The sequence below is a fragment of the Erinaceus europaeus genome, chromosome 17, assembly GCF_950295315.1.
Source record: "Erinaceus europaeus chromosome 17, mEriEur2.1, whole genome shotgun sequence".
NCBI lineage: Eukaryota > Metazoa > Chordata > Mammalia > Eulipotyphla > Erinaceidae > Erinaceus > Erinaceus europaeus.
The window spans coordinates 14,462,479-14,475,887 of NC_080178.1; positions in this window are offsets into that span (position 1 = coordinate 14,462,479).

Sequence of the window (13,409 nt, forward strand, 5' to 3'; positions counted from 1 at the left end):
TAGTAGGTAATCTGTACAAGATTCCTGGCCTTTTGCTAAGGGATGGTGGTCTGATCTGAAACATGCTTTCCTTTGCTAGAAAACAAAACACCTTCTTGTCCATTCTCTTTCCTTATTATTTTTCCCCCCGGGGACTGGGTAGTATTGCACCAGGTTAAATGCACATGGTGCAAAGAGCAAGGATCCTGGTTCGAGCCCCCGGCTCCCCACCTGCAGGGGAGTCGCTTCACAAGCGGTGAAGCAGGTCTGCAGGTGTCTATCTTTCTCTCCACCTCTCTGTCTTCCCCTCCTCTCTCCATTTCTCTCTGTCCTATCCAACAACAACAACAACAGTAACTACAACAATAAAACAACAAGGGCAACAAAAGGGAATAAATAAATAGATATTTTAAAAAACAATAATAACAACAATGGGAAAAAGATGGCCACCAGGAGCAGTGGATTAATAATGCAGCTCCAGCGATATCCCTGGAGGGAAAAATTTTTTTCCCCTTTATATTTAACAAGTCAGAGAGAAATTGAGCGGGGATGGGAAAGATAGGGAGAGAGAAAGAGAGACACCAGCAACTTTGCTTTACTGCTTGTGAAGCTTCACCCCTGCAGGTGGGGACTATGGTAACATACCCACTCAACTAAATGCACTGCCACCCAGTACCTATGTTCATCCACTTTCTAACTCCAATATTCTGTCATTTTCAAGCAACCTTTAAGCACTTATGTAAGATTCATGAATAAGCTTGTAGGTTAATAAAGTCAAACAGAGAGGCTGGGAGGTGGCTCACCTGGTTATAGTACATAAGGACCCAGGTTCAGGCCCCTGCTCCCCACCTGCAAGGGAGAAACTTCAGAAATGGTGAAGCAGTTCTGTAGATGTCTGTCTCTTGTCCTCTTAATTGGCTCCTCCCCTCTCAGTCTCATTCTTTGTCAAAAAAAATTTTTTTAAACATAAAAATGTCAAATAGATCTTAACTTTTTTTGCAGGTAAGAGCATTTTTATTTATTTATTTTGGATAGAGGTAGAAATTGAGAGGGGAGAGGAGAAATGGGGTGGGGGAGAAGAGGCAGAGAGACACCTGCAGCACTGCTTCACCACTTGTGAAGCTGTGGGTCTGATGTGTGTGTGAGTACGGATGGTTGGCCCTCCCAGAAGCTCATCTGATAAGACTCCCCTTGGCATGGCAGCCTTGTGGTCGAGCGAGATGTGGCCAGAGTACGCGGGGGAATTCCAACCTTCCTTTCAGCCTTGCTGCATCACCCCACCCCCTCCTCCCTCTGGTGGGCTTCACGTTCCTCATATTTCTATTTCCCCATGTCTGCATCACCATCCATACCTTCTCATTTATTGGCTTGCTCTCTTTTCCCTTATAAGGACATGTTGGTCTCATTGGCCAGTTTGGTCACTTCCCCTGCACAGCTACCCACCCCTTTATAAACTTGTAATTGCATCAATAAAGATGTTCCGTTCCCCGCAACGGTACCCTAAAGAGGTTTGTGTATCCTCTGCTGCCACGGTATGCTAGAAGACCCCTTTAGTGAACTCACTCCTGCTTCGTTCCCTCCGAGGAACCCCGACAACTGGTGTTTAAAGAACTTTTGCAGTCTATCTGTCTGTCTGTCTTTCTTTTTTTCTTACTTCCCATTGCCACCTGGGTTATCAGTTGGGCTCTGTGCCTATATGATGAATCACTAGTCCTGGTGGCCATATTTCCCCTCTTTGTTTTTTTTTTCAAATTTGATAGGACTGAGAGAGAGAACTGTATCCTGGTGTCAGCAGCTGTACTGTCAATCATGAACCTTCCCTAGTGAAGTGGGCTTTTAAAAAGCATTGCCTGGAGTTTACTTACTAAGTAGGTAAGTTTTCAGGTCAGATATCAGCACTTTCCCTCTACTGTGTCTAGTTGTGTATAAAAATACCTGCCAGGTTTGTTTGCCTTTTAATACTAGAGAAAAGCATTGACTTTTCTTTTTTCATGGGCATGAAATTCCTGATGTAAAGAGCTTGAGACTCTGAAGGGGGGAAGAGAGAGAGAGAGAGAGAGAGAGAGAGAGAGAGAGAGAAGGAGAGAGAGAGAGAGGACATCATTATTAGAGGGTAGGTTTGAGACGCATTTCAGACTGGGGCCTTGGGTGAGGGAGGTCCAGTGGCTGAGTGGCTCAGAATCTGCTCCTGTCACCTGGGGCTGCTTTATGCACCTTCAGCCAGACAGCTCTAGAAGCAGAGTGGCCTTTTTAAAAAATAATAATAATAATTTATTCATTTTTATTAGTGATGTAATAATGATTAACAAGATTGTGATATAATGGTACAATTCATAGTACCTACCACCAGAGTTCTGTGTCCTGTCCCCTCTATTGGAAGCTTCCTTATTATTTTTTTAAAAGGATTTTATTTATTTATTATTTATTAATGAGAAAGATAGGAGGAGATAGAAAAAGAGCTAGACAGGGAGTCGAGTGGTAGCACAGCGGGTTAAGCACAGGTGGCGCAAAGCACAAGGACCAGCGGAAGATCCCAGTTCGAGCCCTTGACTCTCCACCTGCAGGGGCGTCACTTCACAGGCGATGAAGCAGCTCTGCAGGTGTCTGTCTTTCCCTCTGTCTTCCCCTACTCTCTCCATTTCTCTCTGTCCTATCCCACAACAACATCAATAACAACAACAATAATAACTGTAGCAACAATAAAAAGCAACAAGGGCAACAAAAGGGAAAATAAATAAATAAATAAATAAATATTAAAAAAAAAAAGAAAAAGAAAAAAAGCCAGACATCATTCTGGTTCATATCCTGCTGGGGACTGAACTCAGGACCTCACGCTTGAGAGTCCAATGCTTTATCCACTGTGCCATCTCCCAGACCACTTCCCTGTTCTTTATCCCTCTGGGAGTATGGAGCAAAGATTTTTATGGGGTGCATAAGATGGAAGGTCTGACTTCTGTAATTGCTTCTCTGCTGGACGTGCGTATTGGCAGGTGGATCCATACCCCCAGCCTGTTTCTGTCTTTCCCATGTTGGGTAGGGCTTTGCAGAAGGGAGGTTTTATGACACATTGTTGAGGTTGTCTGCCAGGGGAGGTCTGCAGGGGCATGGGGGTGAAGCTTCATGAGTGGTGAAGCAGGACTGCAGGTGTCTCTCTGTCTCTCTCCCTCTCCATCTTCCCCTCCCCTCCCAATTTCTCTGTCTCTATCCAATAATGAATAAATATATATATATATATATATTTTTTTTTTCCTCCAGGGTTATTGCTGGGCTTGGTGCCTGCACCATGAATCCACCGCTCCTGGAGGCCATTTCCCCCCCTTTTTGTTGCCCTAGTTGTTGCAGCCTCGTTGCGGTTATTATTGCCATTGTTGACGTTGCTTTGTTGTTGGATGGGACAGAGAGAAATGGAGAGAGGAGGGGAAGACAGAGAGAGAGGGGAGAGAAAGATAGACACCTGCAGACCTGCTTCACCGCCCGTGAAGCGACTCCCCTGCAGGTGGGGAGCCGGGGGCTCAAACCGGGATCCTTACTCCGGTCCCTGCGCTTTGCGCCACGTGCGCTTAACCCACTGCGCCACCGCCCGACTCCCTATGAATAAATATATTAAAACATATATTTCAAAAAGGATGGAATCCTTTCCCCCCTCCCCCCTTGAAGTAATATTTTTTAAAGATAAAGAGAGGCATCCGGGCAGAGTGAGACTACAGCCTGGAAGCTTCCTCCTTCACTGTGGTGGGAGCCAGGCTGGATCCTGCATGACACATGTGGAGACACAGCACACCACACAGGTGAACTAATGTTTCTGCTACTATTATTGGGTAGAGACAGAGAAATTGAGAGGAGAGGGGGAAGCAGAAAGACACCTTCAGCCCTGCTCCACCACTCGTGAAGCTTTCCCTCTGCAGGTGGGAACTCGGGGCTTGAACCTGAGTCCTTGCACTCTGTAGTGTATGTGCTTCAAGTGCAGCACTGCCAGGGCCCCCTCAAGTGAGCTATTTGCTGACCCCTAGTGACTTTTTTTATATGCAGTTCTTTTTGCCTTTTATAAGACAAACACAATTTTGCAAAATTACTACACTCAGCAACTTTCAGTTACTCCTGTAGGTAATGACTGTGTTACACATTTACTTCATTTTACCATATAGCTTACTTCCTGGTGTTTTTTTTTCTTTTTTTTATAATTTATTTCTTTATTGGGGAATTAATGTTTTACATTCAACAGTAAATGCAATAGTTTGTCCTGGTGTTTTTTTTTAACCTTTCAAATTACTTTCTCAGTTGAAGTTTTAAAGATTTACTTTTTGCTGTGACACTTTGTTTAGACAAATGCAGAATTTTATGTAGTCATCATTCCAGTAGGAACTGAACAAATTCATCTGTCTACCTGATCTCTCTCTCTTTGCCCCACAAAGACACTGTTTATTGTCTCTCTTGACCTTTTCTCTACAGAATGCTAGCTAATTTGAAGCATGTGTAAGCAGTCTTCTATCCTTGACTAGTGTACCTACAACCCACTTGTGCCTTTGCATAGCTTGATGCCTCATCCCTCTGCATTTAAAACTGCAGCCCTGGTAGGGATGTAAAGCAAGTGTTTGTCCACCTGCCTACTGAAGAACGTCTTGTTGCTTCCAGGTATGGGTGATCATGACCAGAGATACTATGAAAAATGTGTGTGGCTTTGCTTTTGTGTACCAGCATGTTTTAAAACCCATTTTGGCAAATATCTAGGAGCTTGATTACTGAGGCACATATTGAGATCTTTATCTTTGGATGAACCTACTAAACTCTCTTCTGGTGAGTATTTTTTTAAAATTTCTTTATTGGGAAATTAATGTTTTACATTCAACAGTAAATACAGTAGTTTGCACATGCATAACATTTCCCAGTTCTGGTAAGTATTTTTAGCCATCCCTAACTTGCTCCTATTTTAAAGGTAGAAACCATTACAAAGTAGATGAGGCTGGGCCAAGATGTGGCCCCTGGGCAACCGAGGCAGGTTTAAATAAACTGCCCAGAGCCAAGGTTTAGAACTAAATGGGGTAGTTAACATTTCTGAGACTCCCTTGAGTTTACTTAAAATGTTAAGTTTAAGAAAGTAGTATTGTTGTGGTCTGGGAGGTGGTTTAGTGATAAAGCTTTGGATTCTCAAGCATGAGTACCGAGTTCGATCCCCAGCAGTACATGTGCCAGAGTGATATCTGGTTCTTTCTCTCTTCTCCTATCTTTCTCATAAATAAATAAAATCTTTAAAAAAAAGTAGTATTATGTGGAAAACTGAGAAATATTATACATGTATAAACTGTTGTATTCACTGTCAAATGTAAAACATTAATCCCCCAATACAGGGGAAAAAAGGTTAAAAAAGTAAGTTGGGGGGTGGGGAGACAGCATGAGGGCTCTGCAAATGACTTTCCTGCCTGAGGCTCTGCTGTCCCAGGTCTAATCCCCAGCACCACCGTCAGCCAGAGCTGAGCAGTGCTCTGCTCTCTCTCTCTCTCAATCTGTATTTTTCTCTCTGTATTGCTGTCATTAAAATATTTTTTAAAATATTTATTTTGTTTATTCCCTTTTTTGCCCTTGTTGTTTTATTGTGGTTGTTGTTGTTGGATAGGACAGAGAGAAATGGAGAGAGGAGGGGGAGACAGAGAGGGGGAGAGAAAGACAGACACCTACAGACCTGCTTCGCCGCCTGTGAAGCGACTCCCCTGCAGGGGGGGAGCAGGGGGCTCAAACCAGGATCCTTGCCCCGGTCCTTGTGCTTTGCGCCAGGTGTGCTTAACCCGATGTGCTACCGCCTAACTCCCCATTAAAATATTTTAAGAGGAAGTCGGGCTGTAGTGCAAAGCACAAGGACCGGCATAAGGATCCCGGTTCGAACCCCGGCTCCCCACCTGCAGGGGAGTCGCTTCACAGGCGGTGAAGCAGGTCTGCAGGTGTCTTTCTCTCCTCCTCTCTGTCTTCCCCTCCTCTCTCCATTTCTCTCTGTCCTATCCAACAACGACAACAACAATAATAACTACAACAATAAAACAACAACGGCAACAAAAGGGAATAAATAAATAAAATAAATATTTAAAAATATATATTTTAAGAGAGAAAACCACTATTTTTAAACATTTTTAAATATTTATTTTATTTATTTATTCCCTTTTGTTGTTCTTGTTGCTTTATTGTTGTTATTGTTATTGATGTCATCATTTTTGCATAGGGCAGAGAGAAATGGAGAGAGGAGGGGAAGACAGAGAGGGGGAGAGAAAGAGAGACACCTGCAGACCTGCTTCACCGCCTATGAAGCGACTCCCCTGAGGTGGGGAGCCAGGACTGGAACTGGGATCCTTAAGCCGGTCCTTGCGCTTTGCGCCACCTGCACTTAACCCACTGTGCCACTGCCTGACTCCCCGAGAAAACCACTCTTTAAAAATAAGTTGGTGGTGGAGGGTAGATAGCATAATGGTTATGCAAAGAGACTTACATGCCTAAGGCTCCAAAGTCCCAGGTTCAATCCCCCACACCACCACAAGCCAGAGCTGAGCAGTGCTCTGGTAAAAAACAAACAAACAAATAAAAATAAGTTGGTGATATGTTTGTGTTTACTAGGTTATAAATAACTCATGCTATTTAAATTGTAAAAATTGATTTTGTTTTTGTTACCTTTACCCTTGTGCTGCTTATGCTATCTTGAAACTATGTGGCATCTTTCTTGACAAAAGAAAACATGCAAGTCCTGTTTGCTCATATGAGGTGTTATATAGCTTCCCAGTACTGTGTGTGTGTGTGTGTGTGTGTGTGTGTGTGTGTGTGTGTGTGTACATGTACCTGGCAGGCCTTTATCTTATCCCACTACTTTTTATGAACTCTTCTCTTTTTCATTTTGTTTTCTTTATTTTTATCATTTTGTAAAAATATTTACTGATGGAGGATGGAGGAGGAGAGTCAGGAGGAGGAAGGTTGAACCAGAGCATCACTCTGGCACCTGCTATGCTGGGAATCTAAGTCAGTGCCTCAGGCTTGAGACTCAAAAGCTTCACCCCCTGTGCCACCTCCCTGGCCCCACGTTTGTCTTTTAAGATGAGGAGAGGTGACCCTCCTGAGACTGCACCACCTCACATTGGAAACTGACTCGACACACATGGTTCTGTCTTCCCATAATTTTAGCATATTAGAGTGATGGATAACACTGTCACTGTCTCTCTCAGAGCTCTTGCAGCAAAGCATCTCTCCCCTTTAACATTTAAGCTGGACTATATAACCCCCCATCAAGGCAGCTGACATTGTAGTCTGCTGACAGCAAAGGTTTAAGATGCCCTCACTCCTTGATCTTGTTTCTCCTGAAACCTCCCAGGCAGGCTGTCCGGCAGGTCACTTCCAAGTCATGGAGTGAAGTGTCAGTAAGGAAGCTGGAGAATCACAGGGGCGTGAGCACCTAGGCCCTCTGCGTCCCCACCTGACATGACACCTGGGTGCTGCTCGGTGAGCACAGCCCCACCAGGAGGGGAGCTGCTTCATCTGGGCTGCTTCACCTTTATTTCTATTTGTTTGTTTATTTATTTACTTATGCCACACATCAAGGCGCCCCTCTGCACGGCCCCACTGTTGCCTCAGCTGGACTTACACGGCCATGCCAGTGCAGAACGTCTTCTAAGACACTTTCCTGGGGACGGACGTGCTGATTGGCAGGGCCGTGGCTGCCTCAGGTGTGGTTAATCTGGGACGGGGGGCTTCCTACCCTCCCCCTGCTGCAGGTCATCTGGGATCTGCCAGTGTCAGCCCGCCGGCCAGACCATGATGGGTGGTGGCAGACCCTGGTGGGCAGGGTCTGATCTGAAGATGCTCTAGCGTGTGTGGGCGTGGCCCACCAGTTTGCGCTTGCGCAGATGCAGGACTTCAGGGGCTACGGCGGCACTGCGGCTGTGTCCCATGTCCAAGGTGGGATCTCAGTGTGGACACAGGACGGTGCCATCTGTGCTGGGGGAACAGCCTTGACTAGTGAGGGGTCACCCAGGCCCCACGGCAATCCCTGAAACCCGGAAGCGTGGTGAGTCCTCGTGCTGCTCCCCCCCATTCTTGAATGGCTTCCAGGTGGAGAGCTCTGGACCTGGGGGGGGGGGGCAGCTTCAGCACCGGAGGCCTTGGGCAGGCAGGTCCTGTGCTGTCCCGCTGAGCTGTCTCCCTGGCCTGAGAGAACCCGCGGCAGGGAGATGGTTCCGCAGGCAGAGCAAGGGACTCGCATGTGTGCGGTCCAGAGTTTGATCCCAGCCACTGCCAAGGCTGGAGTGATAGTCTGGTTCATTCTCTAATAAATCTTTTTTAAAATGGTCCTTTTTGATGTATTTTTCCTTTCGTCCAGAGCCCCCGTCAGCTCTGGCTTGTGGTGGCAGGGTCTCTGGGTCGCAGCCCGTGGAGTCTGTTGCGTGAGTGTGCCCTGCCTGCTTTCCAAACCAAGACGGCAAAGTGGTAGGGCTGGGGGGAGGGGGAGGAGTGGGGGTGAAGGCCAGGCAGAGGGTGTAATGGGACCAGGGTACCAACCTCCAGAGTCAACTGATGCTGCCACGTCTCTACAGCTCACTGGCCGCAGGTTGCTGACCCGGATGAAGCCATACACCTGTCCCCTGAGGCCCTCCCCAGTCCCTGGGCTGCAGACACCTGCAGGGGTTGGGGACCTCCCCTCCATTTCCACTTGGGTCAGTTCTCGTGCTGTCTGCCCCTTCTCCCAGAGGGGCTGCTGTGGTGCAGTTCACCTGCAGGAAGCTGAGAGTTGTGTGGGTGTGTGTGGGGGTGCTGATCCCGGGGACCCCAGGGCCTTGGGTTCAGTCCTTGGTTGTCATAGTGTGAAGGAGTTGTTAGAGTCGGTTTGGGGGGTACTGAAGTGGGGTAACAGTCCCAGGAACTTGCATGTTTCTTATGTCCGGGTTGGGGTTCAGTCCCCCTAGTAGCCCCACCACCCCAGTGTGTGAAGCATTTTCAGCTTTTCAGGCCTTACCCCCCCACCACACCCCCCACCCGCAGCTGTAGGAGACTTGGGGGAAAAGTCCAGGAGGCGGGTGAATAGCCCCACAGAGGCCTCTCGCCTCTCATGCCCCAGCTCCCGGGATCAGTCTCAGGCAGGTGTTCTGAGCATTTTCACTTGTGTTTGAGCTTTAGAGAGAGGAGAGACATGGTGGAGAGCTAAGTATGCGGAACTCCATGGAGGGGCAGAGGGAGGGCTGCTAGGAACGTGCTCAACGCTCTTGCCTCTCACGTCCCAGGTCCTGGGACTGGATCCCCACCAGGAGATGACTGTTTTTCACTTGTTGGGACTTGGTGGAGAGCTAAGTATGCGAAAATCCACAAAGGGTAGGAGGAGGGCCAATAGGAACCTGCTCAACGCTCTTGCCTCTCACGTCCCAAATCCCGGGATTGGATCTCCCCAGGAGATGAGTGTTTTCCCGCTTGTTGGGGCCTGGAGGAGGCTTCTGGGCAGATGTCAGTGTAAGGTGGGATCGTGGGGCAATAGGAACATTGCTAGTGCTCTCACGTCTCACATCCCAGGTCTCAGGATCGGATTCCCCACCCCTGGAAAGTTTTTCACACCTGTTCACACTTAGGCCCTAGCAGCCTGGAGAAGACTCAGTAAGACTGAGGAGGGTAAGGGCTGGGGCTCAGAAGCCCTGTGGAGGCATTCACCTTGCAAGTCCCAGGTCCCCGCTTCTAGCCACCGTAGAAATTGCACTGACAACATGAAGCAGTTTATTTTTTTTGATGCATTTTATTCTCATTAACTCTTGTTAAAGATAGGGGAGGGGGCTAGGAGGAGGGAGCCCCTGAGAAACCTTTTGCTTAAACCACAGGAGAAACTTACAAACCTTGAAACCTCTCCAGGTCTGATTCCCTGAGACAGCTCTTCCTCTTTCAAGCAGGAACTGCAAGTGTCTGCAGAGCGGGCATCCTCTGTGCTCTGCAGCTTGACTCCAGCTTCATCTGCCATCCAGACTGCTGAGAGTGGTAGGAGGGGACAGGGGGCTAAGTGACAAACCAGGAAGCAGAGAGAATATGAAAGTGAGGAAGATCCCAACCCTGCTGTTCCCTGAGTTCTCGGCAACAAATCTGCTGTGAACACAACCGGAGTGATTAATGAATTTAATTTTCAGCCCTGGAGGCAGAAGGACAGGCTGGAAAAGGGCAGAAATCGGGTCCCGGGCCCTGCAGGATCAGCACCGGCTCTCTGACTACCTGGCCTGGCAGCTGGCGCCTGGGTCTTGAGTGCAGCTGAGAGACGGATCTTAGAGCTTTTCTGAGGAGAAAGATTTAAGGATTCAGAAGCATCTGAGTCAAGTGTCCTGAGGACCCAGAGAGCTTGTTTGAGTTTTCTGGGTGATGGCAGAAGAGTTCGAGACCCGCTGAGACCAAGGTTGCCCTATGGAAAGTCCAGGCCACTGACAGACCCCACTCCCCAACCACACACACACACACACACACGGCAATTTCACCATCTCTGTTTTGCTATGAAAGATTTCAAAGGTGCAGGGGACAGCACGTACTATGTTGTCCTCTGTAGAGACACCAGCTCCCTCTTCTGCCAGTGTCTTCTGTCTGTCCCATCCCGGCGTCTCATAGGTGTTTTCTCCTCATCCCCTCTGGTTAGCAGGGCTTCTCCCCCAGGTGAAATCTATCCAGCGCACTCATTTGAAGGTTTTTGCAAACCTTAATCACTTCCCCTGTGAGACCCAGCTGAGAGCTCCACAGTGTCCGTGCAAACCGCGCACTCTGATGTCTCATGGCCACAGGGCCCAGGAGGTGGCACAGTGGCTACAGTGTCAGACCCTTTAGCATGAGACCCAAGTACCATGTCAGACACCACAAGTTCCAGAGTGATGCACATGCTCACTCTCATAAAAAAAAAAAATTATAAGAATTCCCTACATCTGTGTATGTAAGCTTCACATATCTATCTGCCTACTCACCTACATCCTACCTGTCAGGATTATTGAAGATTTGAAGATTTGAATGCTGACTTGACAAAGCAAGAGACTATTTCAGACAAGGAAATCAAACAGAACTCCAGGGAGTAGTGGACACAGAATTAGTTTCTGACCTGTGAGGAAGTGATATGCCCGCTGGGTGATGGCAAGACACGGCCTCTGAAGGAGGAAGCTTCGGAGGTGCGAGATCTTCCCTCCATGTCTTTCCATCAGAAATAAGTCACCTGGTGGGGGGAGCCCAGCTGATGGTGGTGATGAGCTGAGAAAGCCTGAGGCACCTGGGGAGCTGGAAAGCCCTGGAGGCCTGAGCCTGGGATGGGAGTCGGAGTGAGTCAGCATCTGGTCCCTGGTGGGGGGGACACTGGACTGTCCCCATTATGTTCTCAATGTTCCCAGACAACTGCTCAGAGGCCATCTTTTTGATCTATCCCAGAATGGAAGTTAAAATAAAAGACATACAGTCATGGGGACCAGACAGTGGTGTACCCAGTTAACCATGGGTGTTACTATGTACAAGGACCATGCAAAGGCCAGGGTTTAAACACCCACTCCCCACCTGCAGGAGGACACTTCATGAGCTGTGAAGCAGGTCTGAAGGTACCGTTCTCTCTCCCTCTCTATATCCCCTTTCCTCTCAATTTCTCTCTGTCCTATCCAATAAAATAGAAAAAAAAAAAATCCAGGAGCAGTGGATTCGCAATGCTGGCACTGAGCCCTAGTGATAACCCTGGCAGCAAAAATAAATGAATCAAAGACATTGATTTTTTTTTCTTTTCTTTTCCCTTTTTTTTTTTTTTCCTTTTCTCCTCCAGGGTTATTGCTGGGCTCGGTGCCTGCACCATGAATCCACCGCTCCTGGAGGCCATTTTTCCCCCCTTTTTGTTGCAGCCTCGTTGCGGTTATTATTGCCATTGTTGACGTTGCTTTGTTGTTGGTTAGGACAGAGAGAAATGGAGAGAGGAGGGGAAGACAGAGAGAGGGGGAGAAAGACAGACACCTGCAGACCTGCTTCACCGCCCGTGAAGCGACTCCCCTGCAGGTGGGGAGCCGGGGGCTCGAACCGGGATCCTTACGCCGGTCCCTGCGCTTTGCGCCACGTGCGCTTAACCCACTGCGCCACCACCCGACCCCCTCTTTTTTCTTTTAATTTTGTATTCTTTTTTTCTTTTTCTTTTTAATTGGGGAATTAATGTTTTACATTCAACAGTAAATACAATAGTTTGTACATGCATAACATTCCCCAGTTTCCCATTTAACAGTACAACCCCCACTATGTCATTTATCATCCTTCATGGACCTGTATTCTCCCACCCACCCACCCACCCCACAGTATTTTACTTTGGTGCGATACGCCAATTCCATTTCAGGTTCGACTTGTGTTCTTTTTTTTTTCTGATCTTGTTTTTCAACTTCTGCCTGAGAGTGAGATCATTCCATATTCATCCTTCTGTTTCTGACTTATTTCACATAACATGAATTTTTCAAGGTCCATCCAAGATCGGCTGAAAACGGTGAAGTCACCATTTTTTACAGCTGAGTAGTATTCCATTGTGTATATATACCACAACTTGCTCAGCCACTCATCTGTTGTTGGACACCTGGGTTGCTTCCAGGTTTTGGCTATTACAAATTGTGCTGCCAAGAACATATGTGTACACAGATCTTTTTGGATGGATGTGTTGGGTTCCTTAGGATCTATCCCCAGGAGAGGAATTGCAGGGTCATAGGGTAGGTCCATTTCTAGCCTTCTGAGAGTTCTCCAGATTGTTCTCCACAGAAGTTAGACCAATTGACATTTCCACCAGCAGTGTAGGAGGGTTCCTTTGACCCCACACCCTCTCCAGCATTTGCTGCTATTACCTTTTCTGATGTATGACATTCTCACAGGAGTGAAGTGATATCTCATTGTTGTCTTGATTTGCATTTCTCTGACAATCAGAGACTTGGAGCATTTTTTCATGTGTTTCTCGGCCTTTTGGATCTCTTCTGTGGTGAATATTCTGTCCAAGTCCTACCCCCATTTTTGGATGGGGTTATTTGTTGTCTTGTTGTTGAGTCTGGCAAGCTCTTTATATATGTTGGTTATTAAACTCTTACCTGATGTATGGCATGTAAAGATCTCCCATTCTGTGAGGGGTCTCTTGGATTGGGTAGTGGTTTCTTTTGCTGTGAAGAAGCTTTTTAATTTGATGTAGTCCCATAGGTTTATACTTGCCTTAGTCTTCTTTGTAATTGGATTCATTTCATTGAAAATGTCTTTAAAATTTATGCAGAAAAGAGTTCTGCCAATATTTTCCTTTAAGTATCTGATAGTTTGTGGTCTAACATCCAAGTCCTTGATCCACTTGGAATTTACTTTTGTATTTGGTGAAATACAGTGATTCAGTTTCATTCTTCTGCATGTTTCAACCCATTGTTTCCAACACCATTTGTTGAAGAGACTCTGCTTTCCCCATTTAATAGTCTGGGCAC